Here is a 14442-nt window from a genome sequence, read left to right as displayed (position 1 = left end):
TATATGCAGTCAGTACCTATAGGTGAAAGAGCTAATGGTGAGGAATTCCAAGTTATGTTTTATTTTTTTTTTCTCTCATCTATTTATCACATTAAAACTACGTTTCTACTTTACTTTTTTTTTTTTGTCCATTTAAATGCGCCCATCGCATAGAGATGAATCATGGGGCACATATTCTAGATTACGTTCAATGTTTGCTACGTGATGACCTTTAAAAGTAACTTTTAATTAAATTAATTCTTTTTTTTTAACTTTTCTTTTCTAGTGTGTGTTGTGCTGCATTTTATTAATGGGTAGTAATTAACATGATTGTGGCTTTTGACTCAGTATAAACTGTAGTATTTTTTTTTTTTTTTGTATTCATTTAAAAAATAATTTATTAATTTGATATTATTACACCAGTACTTGTTTTATGTGTGTGTTTTAATTGCATATTATAATTGAGTTATGAAGGGAGATTGACGTTGTCTATATTTCATTTGTATTTAAGTTAGGTGCAATTTTGTTCGGATTATAGGTGATTTACACCATATTTAATTGTTTTAAGGCTTTTTTTGTAAAGTTTTTTTTTTCCTAGCAGGTATGTACATACATATTGCGTTCGTTGTTTAAGGGTTTTTCGAGAATCAAGCTCTTTAGTGGAAAAACTATTTCAAAATAATAAAAGAAATATACCCTAATTTGTATTTTGACGCTAGATGGCGCCCCAAAAGGTTAAAGTTTTTTCTCATTTGAAATAGGTATATGTTGACTTATGAGGCCATTTTTTAGATAAAGTAAAACGTTGGATGAGGTTCTTGTCTACGATAAACACCCTTTTCAAAAAAAGTATAAACCATTTTTCTAGGCCCCTGGTCAGGACATGAATGATTTTTTGGGCTTATTAAAGCAAGCATCTTTTATAATCAAAAGTGCCAACAGTAAAATTGTTGTAGTAACAAAATACTTTTGAAGCAAAAATTGAAGTCTTAACTTTACTCAAGAATGCATTGTTAAGCAAACAACAATTTTTTTTTCTCTGAGTGTATTTTATCCAATTTTAGCCGTGTTCAATTTTTGTAACCATCATATTAAAAGATAAAGTATCTTCTCTTCTTCTTAACGTGTTTAATATCTGAGGCGTTCAGAATAATAATGGGTCCAGATCACTTAACTAAAGGTTGCATGTTTTGAGGTATTAAAAGAAAGGAATTCTGAAGATATATTTCTGTGCTATTGATTTGTGAAACATTTATTTCAAAAGTTCCTTTAGTTCCTAAGAAAAAGCTTCTCAAAATTCAGTATTGTGCACAAATTTAAAATGGACTTGAACGCCTTATCTATAAATGCTCAAAGCGTAAAAATAAACTACATAGGTACATATTTAGTAAAAACATCAAAAATGTCGTTTTTTCTTTATTTTTTAATAGTTTTTCCTAACAATACTTTAATTTTAAAAATTATTAAAAGGATCTACATATATCGATTGGAAATTTAATTATCTACTAAAAGCTTTTAATAAAAATCTTCAAATTCGTCGTGTTTTTTTAAATTATACACAAAAAGAGTCGAACATTTTGATCGTTATAAAAATAATCATATCTTTAAAATTTATCTATAGATTTTTAAGAAAAGTATATTGTTATTTTTGCTAAATAGTGTACTATACAAACAATATTTTAAACTCTGAGGATCCGATAGACTTCAAATTTTTCTTTCAGTAAAAATTTTGTTTGTCAAAAATTTTCTTTAAAATATCGAATTTTTCAAAATGTTTTGATACCTACATTTCACTTAAACGTCCCACATGACAAAGAAAAGTTATTCTAGTGTTTCTGGCTTATTTATTAAGTTTTCAGGTACTGGTTCTTTTGTTCAGATTTATTACTGAAGATATAGCCCCAATAAGTATGCTTGGAAAAACAATGACCAAAAAACTTTGAAAAATCATATCTCGAAAACTTATCCATTGTAATTTTTTGTATAGAATTTCCGAGTCCCTGAGGTCAAAGTACGTTAGAAAAAATTGTGGTATTGAATGTTCATTTTGGCTGTAAACCAGTGTTATGTATAAATCAAAATTTGAGTAAGTGATGTTCTCTACTAGTTTGGCGAAGAGAGCGCAAAGTTTTGGAATTGATTACCAAGATTTGTAAAAATAGTAAATTTTCAAACTATACTGAAAAAAAGTCATACACCTCTATAAAAAAAACACCCTTTAAGGGGTTATATCTAGTTGTAAGTGCAAAAAAACCTTCTTTTTTGTGGATTTTTTGTGAAGAGGCATTTAATTATATAAACATAAAGAATACATATCCATATAGCAAATTTAATGTATAAAAATAATTCGCTGTGTCTTTAAAAAAATATTGGGTTCCGTTATTTTTGTAGTAGATCTCCTAGACGACCTCCAAAAAAAAGGTGTCTGGCGGTGAGCAAGATATCTCTGATCCAAGTCACTTCAAATTAAAAAAAACCAAAAGATTAATTTTCAGGATAGACGAATGCAGGTAATGAACGAAGGAATATTTAAAATTTTGATTTTTGACAAAATGACGGCTTCCCAAAGAAAAAAATCGTTGTTTTTCACGAATATCTACACTTTAAAGTGGCTCAAAAAATCGAGTTATTGTCAAAAACCTTTTTCCTTCATTCATTACCTGACAAAAGTATCTAAGAAAATTGTGTAAAAATTTCAAGCCGATTACTCCAGCCGTTTCGGAGAAATTTTGCTCACCGCCAAACACCTTTTTTTTGGAGGTCGTCTAGGAGATCTACTACAAAAATAACGGAACCCAATATGTTTTTAAAGACACAGCGAATTATTTGTGTACATTAAATTTGCTATATGGAAATGTATTCTTTATGTTTATATAAATAAATGCCTCTTCACCAAAAATCCACAAAAAAGAAGGTTTTTTTTGCACTTACAACTAGATATAACCCCTTAAGCTAAGAATAACTTGTTCGTTATAGTTGCAGAAAATAACACACAAGCTGACACATAAACTGGTATCAAAATAAAACTAAAAAAAGCGGTACAAGAGGTAATACTTTACCCGATTCGATTTAAAATCTCATTTTATTTCTTAAAAAAAAAAAACATTTAACAAAAAACAAACATACATTGTTGAACTTTTTAACCCAAAGAAAATTGAACGATGCCACCTTAAACTTTCTCCTTATTGTATTCCTATCCTTTCCGATAACAAGACAAGATAACATCCTTCTGAGTTCAGAAGAAATGAACTTTTTCCAAAAAAATGGTTCAATGAAATAAAGTGTCATCCCAATTCTTACGTTGAAATTTTTATTTTTTTGTAGTGAGGCTATTAAAACTGACAATGGAACGAATGTATCTCAACACCAATTTTTTTTTTTTTTCTAACCTGGGATGTTTTGTTAGATTTTCTATAAATAAAATCTCTCCATTAATACAAAGAGATTGACAAAAAAAAAAAAATTAGGACATGTTTTTTTTAGCTATCGACATTGAACTAGCAATCAAAGGAACATGGTTAAGGACGGTACGTTCTTCTAATAGCTTTTATGTATACGAGTATAGTTTTGAGTTTGGTTTTTGTTATTCATTTCAATATGAATTGAAGGTAAAACAAACTTTGATGCAACAAAAATATAAATCCTTGAATGTTTTTAAAGTTTCAAACAAATCAATTTTCAAAGCCCAAGAGAGTGTGGAGTATGAGTGAGTGGCAGTGGGTGAATATTGTGAACAAGATTAAATTAAAAACTTTTCAGCATACTCTGAATGAATATTCATTCTTCAACGTACTACATACACCATGATGACGGTGCTACTTGCTTCTAGGTGCTGTTTTGATGTTGCTGCTGCTGCTGGTTCAGCATGCGGAATTCCATAACAGAACACTTTATTCAAAAAATTAATTAAAATTCCTGCAGAAAGTAGTACACAGAGCAGTCTGTGGGAAGATGTATCTGCACTACGACAAATGCATGCAGATTGCATAGTTTTTGTAGGTATGGATGGAGAGTTTTTATTTTTTTCTTTTATTTTTTTGTTTAAAGCTAAAAAAAAAAAATTGAAGGTAATATTGCTTGAATTTTTTATTGAAATAAAGGATGCAGGTATAACTTTAGGGTTAGAGAGGAGAGCTTATATCAGCTTGAGAGAGAATGAAAATTTATTTGCATTTTAATGCATTATGTATAAAGTTTTTATTCGCGATGAAAGTGTTATTTTTTTTTTTCTTTTGATTTTGTGGAATATTCTATTTGGACAGTTTACACCTTTTCATCAAGAGAATTGGGTCGGCAATCTTTTAGTTAACCTTCACATTTATAATAAAGTAGCTATACGAATTGCTACATAATGCTTAATTTTTTTTTATTTTTGAATATGAGTTATTTCATTTGTGTGTTTTTTATGCAATGTCACTACCGAGACCTTTAACTGAACTCATCTCATTATGATTTGGCTTTGGATAAAAAAAAACTTGTTATGAACTTTATTCGTGTGAACAATATATCTGTAACTGAAGACTGATTTATTGACTTGCAATTGGCTGGGTCAAAAATGTATGAAACAATGTTTTTTTGAATTTCAAATCCTAATAGCGCCGAAAAGTGGCGAATGGTGATGACTAAGAAGGGGTTAAAAAATAATCAAAATCAGTTAATATCTTCTGCCTCCAATTTGAACTTGAAACTTGAAAACAAAAAATTAAAAAAAACTGTATTTTTAGAAAAAAAAATTTGGCCACCTTAACGCCTTATTTTTTTAATATAAAAGCTTTAAACAACTCTTTTATGAGCTAAATATTAAGTAGAAAAATAAAATTGTTCAAATTGGAAAAGGGATTCCAGACTTCTGGCGTTTTGAAATTTGTCGAAATAATGCAAAATTCCTATTTTTACGATATTTTTTCTCATTTTTATGGACCATTATGGTTTATTATTATTTTTAAAGATGAAGTTAACTCCATCAGGCAAAGTCATGAACTCGCTGAAGATTTAAAAATCTGGTAGTCAAGCTGGCTTTGACTATTTATCATTGTCCTCGCCACACAGTGGTGAATTTGGTGCTTTATGGCGTCAAAAATCATTTGCAAGGCCATTTCTTGACGAAAAGTCATGAAATTTGGTACACTGAAGCATATTAGTATGATAGTTAAGAAAAATCTTCCAACTTTTATTTTTTCAAAATGGTGGTTCCAAAATGGCGGACAAAATAAGTGTTAATAGAATTTTCTTTTTCAAAACTGTACTTAACCTAGAAATTTTACTAAATTAATGTAAAATAGACGTTTGCTCTTGGATTTATGTAGAACTGTTCATATTCAATTAAAAAAAATTAAAACAAAGACCACAAAGAACCATAGAAGTAAAACACAATTTAGACCTTTTTTATGCTATTTCTTGGATTTTTTGTTTAAATTTGCACTTTTTTTACTTCTTTTCTATTTACCTTCATAAAAAATTGATTTTATTGGTGTTATATTGTTGTCAACTATGTTTTTATAAAAATAAATAGGTGAGAAATATAAAAAAAAAATGCAAACTTAAACAAAAAATCCAAGAAATAGCATAAAAAAAGGTCTAAATTGTGGGAAAAAGGGTGGGCGGGCGAAAAAATTGGGTGGGTGTCAAAAATCGTGGTTTTTTTACGATTTCTGTCAAAGGTAGACCTCTTATCGAAAAAAGTTATTTACAAAAGTTGTAGATAATATAAAGATCTACAACTTTTACTCAAACCATTTTTTAAATAACCTCAAAAATATTGAGAACAATGCAATTTTTGGGTTTTTATTTTTATATTTACAAAAATAGTTGAATTTTAGCAAAACCTGGTCAAAGCTTACTTTATTGTGTTTTGTATGTATTTTTATAAAAAAAATATAAATTTTTGGATTTTTGACGAATTTATTTTGAAAAAATAGCCTATTTTTTCAATCAAAAAAGTTACCAAGAAAATTTTTGAACTTTGAAAAGTTTGGAATGTCGTTATTAAGACTAAAACTTTGTTTTTAAGACTATGTAGAAAAATTGAAAGACACAAAAAAGGATTTTTAAGACCGATTATTCCGTAAATAACAGTAATATTGGTGACAAATATTTTTTTCTCTAGAAACCATATTATACTTTTCTAATGGCCTTTGACCTTTTTAATTTGAATCTTGCATGAAAATGGCTCTAAGGTGCCAAGTTTTTGAGGTATCGAATTTTGAACTTTGAAAATCATGGAAAATCATCGAATGGTTCAGATGATCTTAATAGAATTCTAAAAGAATTTTTTTTTTATATATCTCGCTTACAAAGTGTACCTCCCATCCAATTTTTCCTAGTTATAGCTAATTACTCGAAAACGGCTCTAACGACTTTGTTCAACTTTTGTAGACGTAGGTAATATTCAAATCAATTGCAATAAAACTGCATTTTTAGTTTTTCTTAAAAATTCTCTTTAAATTATAAAACCCATTTACAACTACTTAAAAAAAAAATGGTGATCGAAAGTTTAATAAATTATCCAGGCTACAACCAAAAATTCTCAACGCAAAAAAAGCTTGAAGGTATAGCCATTTATGTAGACTGATAAAAGAATTGGTCCAAGGATAGACCCCTGTGGAACTTCAGTAAAAAACATCAAGGAAGTTAGAAGAGTGTCCGTTTACCACCAGCTTCCACTTAGTTTTGTTTGAAGTAACTTACAGGACTCTAAAGAGTACAAAAACAAAAATTAATGGTTAACATTGTCAAAAACTTTTGAAAAAGTCGAAAAGTGTAAAGGGATCTCTCCCCATTGCTTTGGTCAGAATCCAGATTGATAGGTTGTTGACAGGTTTCCATTCCAAGAGCAAACGTTTTTTTTTTATGCCATTGATTTTTTATGTCCTTTCTTTCCAAAAAAAAAATATTTAAATCTCAAAAAGGAAAACCCGTGTTCCAAATAAATGTGTTCAAGCTTTTGAAGTTAAAATATGATTTGTTCTTACACATACTTAAATAGTAAATTAAAGTAACTGTGTCATTTCCATTTTTTTTTTCTTTTTTTCTTATTTTTTTAGATTCTTACAATTTTTGATAGACATATAGAAAACTGCCAACTTCTGGCGATACAAAACTGCCAGAAGCACTAACTATAAAACTTTTAACTCACATTTTGGTTATACCTCCAATACCAAAATTTGCTGTGGGCTTTCGGTCTACAAAAATCTTACAATAAATTTCATTTTAATTTCAAGAATGAATTTTTTGCAACTTGTGATTCAAGCAAGCTTAATTTCAAATCTTCCAAATCAAATACACCATGTTCGGTATTTTTAAATTTAAACTACATAAATTTAACAAAAATTTCAAACATTTTTTAAATACAAAATCCCTACACACAAAAGCTACAAGGCTATATTCCAAGGATCAGACAATGGAAATGCTGCATAAAACGTCTGAAATATAGCTGCTCTTGCAATGTTGTAAAAACACACAAAAAAAAATCCTCAGTTTTAGGGAGATAAATTGTACATAAATCATGTTCGCATTTGGCCAACATTTATCCACCATCGTATACAAAATCAGAATTAAAAAAAGGGGTTATTTTTGTGTTGGTATAATCGAAAAGGTTGTACAATAAAACTCTTAAACATTGCTAACCACAGTGGAAATATTTTTCATAGTAAAATATGAATTAGCTGTTTATTTATTTATTCATTCCATGTACTAGCTTGCTGTGCTTGATGGAATTATTTATTTAAATATCCAATTGTAATATTAATGACTTTTGTGGTAGTTGTGGCGGAATTGGAAAGGTGACATTACAATGTAGACATTTCACGTTGTAAGTGTAATAATATGACAGTACACAGAGAAAAATATGACCCGCTAAAAACTAACAGATTGCCATATTGTTTTACCGTCCATACATTTCATAAGGAAATCTTATTAAAATCAACGATTAATAAGGTTTTTTTTAAGGAGATTTCTTATTATTTTTATAGAGAAAATCTTATTAAAATTTGACTGAAAAGTTGATTTTTTTTTTCAACTTAGCACTAGAACAAAAATCGCGATCAATATTTTCATGGCAGGTTGGTTCAGGTGGTAAGGTGGGCGACTAATGATTTGAAGTCTCCAGTTCGATTCCCAGCCTGGTCATCGTTTTTTTTATTTTTTTGCAGATTTTAAAATAATAAGGAAAACCCGATTGTTTTAATAAGGTTTCCTTCTTGGATGAAAACCATAGAGAAATCTTATTGTTTTTGTTCTATTTTATGTGGTCTATTTTTCTCTGTGTAGTCATTTGGGACTACATGGTGTATGAGTGATTAATATTCACTTTTTTTTTGTATACTCCTACGAGAAGTTTTATCACATAAAAACAAAATTTCAATTAATGTAATGACGAGGATGGGGAGGTTTTTTTTTAGTTGTTTGATGGAACAAAACATTTAAACACTTCATCAGCTGGTTGTGAGATTTCAAGCGTGAATGTCTCGACTTGAATAAAATTCAATTTCAACCTCGTATGAAAATTCATTGTGAGAATTTTTTTTTTTTGTTAAATTTCTACAGAATGGATGCGAGTGTTTTTTTTTTCATCCACTTGATTATATGACCCTGGGGCAAATTTGAGAGCAAACTTTTCTTTTGTGTAACGGAAAAAGCAATCTTTAGAAGTTGAGTATTTCATATTTTCGAAATGTGATGATGTGTTTTGTTGAATTTCAGAAAATGTGTAGTATGTTTATAACACAAAAAAGGGTTGTGTTTCATTTAGATAAGCAAATATGTATTTTTTTGATATAATGCTTGATTTAAGTGCATACAGACGTTTTATTTTGAAATGAAGAAAGATCATTTTGCAAGCTATAAATGTTTAACAATAATGTAATTGTATAAATTATGTTAAAGTATTTTTTATTTGAAGTCATTCAGGCATTCAAGCTTCGTAGGTTTTTTTTCTGTAATTATTTAAAAAAATTTATAAAGCCCTTTATTTCAAGATTGAAATCAATGACCGCCTCCTTATCAATTTTAATACGATTTAAAATAAGTTCTTCCTCGAATTTAATTTGTGATTCACAGTATAAATGATATGAGCATCTCTTATCTAAACAATTTACATTTTTAGTGACGTAAATTAACCAAAAAAAAAAACATTTTTCTTTTTAGATCATTAAGCTTATATTAGTATTTATAACTTATTATTAAACATCGCGCCACTTCTTTTAACATTTGACTTTTTTTTTGTTGAAGTTAATTTAAAATTAATCTGCGCAATTAATTTATAATTCAATTATCTTCCACTCTTATCAGTTCGTTGTATAAGTTCGAAAAGTTTAATTGTTTTAAAGTGAAAGTTAAATTTGATTTCATGCCTTTTAGACGTTCAATAGTTTAAGAGCTCTGAGAAGTCATAAAAAAAAAAAAGAAAAATCGAACAGTTGTCCCTTTGGCATTTGTTAACATTATCATATTTCTGTATTTACAAATAAATTGAATTTGTAATTAATTCTTTTTTTGGTATTCTCTGTTTAATCAATTTACGACACGAAAACTTTTGTTGTGCAAGAAGATGGGGAATAATTGGAAATTAAACTCCTGCACGAAAAGTTACTTTCTGTTAAATAAAATACAAATGTTATCTATTTTTCATCCATTAGATCATTTTTATTAAGGATGGATCTTTTAGCATCGTTTTTAATTTAATGTTATAAAAAGTATGTCGCTTTAAAAAAATATTTTTCGTACCTCTATTAACGGTACCTGCCATATAACGTTTTTTTTTTTTTGTGTTTCTAAATATCTCGTAGGTACAAGACTAACCCGATTTCGACGAAAAGTTTTATACGAAAGTGTTTAAGTAAAAGTGATATTAAAATCTAAGAAAATTTTCAAAAAACACATTTTTGGATTTATAAAAAAATATTTCAATTTTTTTTTTTCGAAAAATCAATTTTTTGAAAACAGGTTCTTGAAAAATTTTTAAATTTCGTTTTTATGTGTAAGTTATTTATTTCTTCAAAATGGCATAGGTACCAACTTTTTTTTTTTGAAAAATGTTAGAAAATTTGTATGTATAAAAAATTATTTTTTTAAATAACGGCTCTAACGTTTTTCAAATTTTATTTTAAATACCTTTTTATACAATAATAAAATGGCATACTTGGTTTTTATAAATGATCATTTAAAACGGTGTTTAATTAATTATAAAACAGATTTTATTTTTTACACTACTTATGAAATTTCTTGAAAATATCAAATTTTAAATTTTCCCTAATTTTCTTGAATAAAAAGCTTTAACATTAAAGTTACTTTTAGTAAAAGAGCAAGTGAGCACGTATCCCATAGTCGTGTATTTTATTAGTTTTGCCATGGTGAGGTAAAAAGAAGGACCATGACGAATTTACAAAGTATTAAAATGGTATTTCTAAAAATATATTTTTATAAATTATTGTCAGAGTTAAATGATGTCTGATTTAGCAGATATAAAATATCCCTCCTGAAAAATATACAATTACCTCAAAACAATATGGTCAATATCTCTATCTTAGCTCTTAATCATGTACATTTCTATTAATTAATTAGAAATTTCTAAATGCCAATAGAAAAAAGAAAGGTCTCCACATTTATTTTGTCGTTTGTTATTGTCAAACATTTATCGAAGTAATTGCTTTAAAACAAATTACCTGTCAAAAAATAATAAACCCTGAAACATATGTCATTTATAACTGAGCCCTCCGATGACTGGCAGGTACTGATATTGATGTGGTAAAAGCTTATTTTTAGATATATTTTTATGACACAGTTAAAAGTTTCTACATTTTAAAAAATAAAACAAGTCAGATCTCAATCCCGAAATGTCCTTTTTCCCAACTCCCCTTCTCACACTTTTTCTGAACTCATTGTCATTCACTTTTTTTTTCTAATTAAAAAGAACAAAAAATCGCGTGTAGTAGTGACAAAAGTGAAAAGAATGAAAAAAAAAAAAAAGAAATTATGGTTTTGCCAACGGGTACCTTCACCTTGCCAGTTGCCAGTCATCATTATGGTGTGTGTGTGCTATGTCCCCCTAGTTCATAGAGCGCGCAATGGAACAATTGTTGTAGATAAACGACACGGCGGCGCCAAGAGGCACGGGTCGGGTATACGGCAGATATACAATATTTTTATATGCCTGAAATATTATTCAGAAAATAAATGTGCTTTTTTAATATCACACTTTTCAATTTAGAATATTGTCGCGAGCGCAAAGTGCTTGCAGCAGCGTTTTTGTCACCGTAAATTGATTGCACTTTTTTTTCTGTATTTGTATCTAAGCAGTTTGATGATGTTGATGAGTATCTATAGTTTTGTGCAAAGATACTAATCGGCTCTTTGTTAAATATATTTGAATGACGAGAAAATTGTGAGTGCTGATGTTAGATTTATGAGGAAATCGTTTAGTCAAATGAGGTAGGTAGGTACTTCAAACGAAAATGGTAAGCTTAAAAAAAAAAATGAGGACAGGACAAGATTAAGATTCAAATTGATACAAATTAATAATGTGAAGTCTGAGGCGAAAATAAGGTGTCACTTAAATCGATATAAGTGGATCAGAATTTCTTAGACGAATTGGCAGACGTCTCAACTTTTCTGAGATTTTTACTTGCGATATAGGTTCTATAGGGCAAGTTTAGGATTCGTAAAAAAAATCGAACTCGAGATAACAATTTTACATGACATTACGATGATGGAGAATGCCAAAAAAGTGGGTCCGGCAATTCTGTCTGTCTGTCTGTATATATGTACCTCGAGCTACAGCCTAAACGAGTGAAGTGATTTTCTTCAAACTTGGTAGTTAGCAGTTTTTAGTAATTCCTTAGAGGAGAATTTGAATTTTTTTTTTTTATGACCAAAACTAACGGTACCTGCCATACAACGGAAATAGAAAATTTAATTTTGTTCAAAAACGGCTCTAACGATTTTGATTAAAATTTTTGTGTGTAGTATTTCACATAAGAGCCAACTTTTGAAATAATAGAACGGTTTTTTTGGTTTCTGAATATCTCGTACAAGATTAACCCGATTTCAACAAAAAATTTTATACAAAAGCGTTTAGGTAAAGGTAATATTAAAATTTTAGAAAATTTTCAAAAAAATAATTTTTGGATTTTTAAAAAATATTTCAACATTTTTTTTTTTTGAAAAATCAATTTTTTGAAAACGGGTCAGTGAAAAATTTTGAAATTTCTTTTTTTTTTTTTGTGTAAATTAATTATTTCTTCAAAATGGCATAGCAACTTTTTTTTTTGAAAAATGTTAGAAATTTTTTATATATAAAAAATTATTTTAAAAAAAACGGCTCTAACGATTTTCGAAAAAAAATTTCTAAAAATACCTGTTTATATAAGTAATAAAATGGGATACTTGTTTTTTTGTAAAACATAATTTAAAACGGTGTTTAATCAATTATAAAAACAGATTTAATTTTTTACACTCCTTTTGAAATTTCTTAAAAATATCAAATTTTAAAATTTTCCTAATTTTCTTGAATAAAAAGCTTCAACATAAGAATTACTTTTAGCATAAGAGCAAGTACGTGCGACCCCAGTCGTGCATTTTATTTCTTTTTAATTTGTGGACTAGAAACAAAAATAAAGCTATCTTTAATTTCATTTTTTTTTTTAATTTTTACTTTACGGGTTCAAATAAAAAATCGATCTGTTAAATACAGTAAACATTGTGAACTTATATTTCGGAGGGTTCTTTGAATCAACCTTAAATCCAACTCATTTTGTTTATATATTAATCATTTCCCTATAGGAAAAGATGTTTATAATTTCTCACCGATTCTTACAATTCATGAACATGATAGTACCTACGCATGGAATGTTGTTATCCACCTACACATATTTTTACTTTAATTATTTCACAAGGGAAAACATATTCATTTAGCCAATATTAAATTATAATAACAAATAAATGGTCAGCCAAGTGTTTTGTTATATATATAGCAACAAACAAATACATACATATTAGAAATAGTAGGTATAGAGAGGTGTAACTAACATATGTTGTCTTTGTTACAAAGGAAAATAAGCTCCATAGTTTGTACACACAACAATGTTTTCTTTTATTCAGACACAATAATCAAGACTTAACCTCAAGGGTATAAAAAAATAATAACAGCGATACAACAGTAGGTTAACTGAAACTACGATATTGCTCTGAATTTTTTAAATCATTGAACTTATAAACTTTGCATTATTTCCACTGAGACAAAGTTTAAAAGTTTGGAGAATAAAGTAAATCAAGATTTTATTTATTTTTAATGTTATATTATAACTGAAATAAAATTTTTAGTAATTCTAGACATATTCACATTCTGGTCATATGATGAGTAGTGAGTTAACATTGAGTTAACAAAAAAAAATTGCAGCACTTTCCGTCACGTGTAGACTGTAGGTGTAGAACCTTTAGATTATACAGAGGCTTAGGAGCCAATAAAGATCAAAGTTGTAATTTTAAAATTTTCATGAGTAGGTATATAAATAAATTTAAAAAATTTCATTCAGTTTATATTTTATCATGTTGGAAGGGTCTCTGTGAATTTATTTCGGTTATGTGCAAGTCTTTTGCTCAATGCCGCTAAAGGCCTCAATGAAGCCATTGAGTTCTGTAAAAAAAAAAGTCGAAAAACGCAAAGACCACAAGTTTCAGCTCAACTCTTAGCTGAGTTCACTTTTAAGCGAACTGTTTTGTGAACTACACCGATTGAACTTAACTAAACTAAGTTGAGCGTTTCCAAATAAGCTCACCTGAACTGATGTCAACTATGTTTATATCTGTTTTAGTATTTAGTCAATGGAAAAAAGGCGAACATGGAACGAGACTTAAGAATTACAATAGGATTTACTAAGAACAAAGAGAACCTGGTGCTCTTTCTCTGCTGTTCAAGTAAGACGTTCTCAACTACGTGAGGAATCTCGTGAATAGACATAAACCAGCATGTTCTGGGCCATCAATATCAATACTGTTGGGTACTCATTCAAACAGGGTCTCTATTTATTCTTTGCATTCATTGAATATTATTTATAATTTTATCAAACACCGCTACATTACGCAAATTTTTCTTGCTATTGTATGATTCTTAAGCATTCTACATGGCTTCCCTAATTGCAAGTGCTTTACCCTAAAAAAAAAAACACTTGAATAATTGAGAAGGCATTGCTTCATTGTTTCAATTTGCAATTTTAAAGTATTCTACCACAATTGCTTACCTGGCGACTTAACATACAGAAATTGAATCAAGGAAGAGAGCTTGAAAATCGTAATGAATTTGGAAATTGCCAAATGCATCTTTCTTGCGACTGATCCTGCCTTAGTCAAGCAACGATCTTGATTCTAGAGTGAGCGGGAATCACCTAGAAAAGAGTGTTATTTATAAAAAGGAATCAAAGCAATAAATCAAAAGGTTTCTTATATTAAAACTCCTTACTCCTTAAATGT

General features: G+C 28.6%; 1 protein-coding gene across 1 annotated transcript in view; it reads left to right on the top strand.

Moving 5' to 3' along the window:
* LOC129914191 (uncharacterized) overlaps nt 1–14442 on the top strand; it is a 68379-nt gene that overhangs the window by 26430 nt on the left and 27507 nt on the right. The window lies entirely within an intron of this gene.

The sequence above is a fragment of the Episyrphus balteatus genome, chromosome 1 (assembly GCF_945859705.1).
Source record: "Episyrphus balteatus chromosome 1, idEpiBalt1.1, whole genome shotgun sequence".
Lineage (NCBI taxonomy): Eukaryota > Metazoa > Arthropoda > Insecta > Diptera > Syrphidae > Episyrphus > Episyrphus balteatus.
Note: the sequence above shows the minus strand (reverse complement) of the source record. Positions and strands in the feature narration are given on the sequence as shown.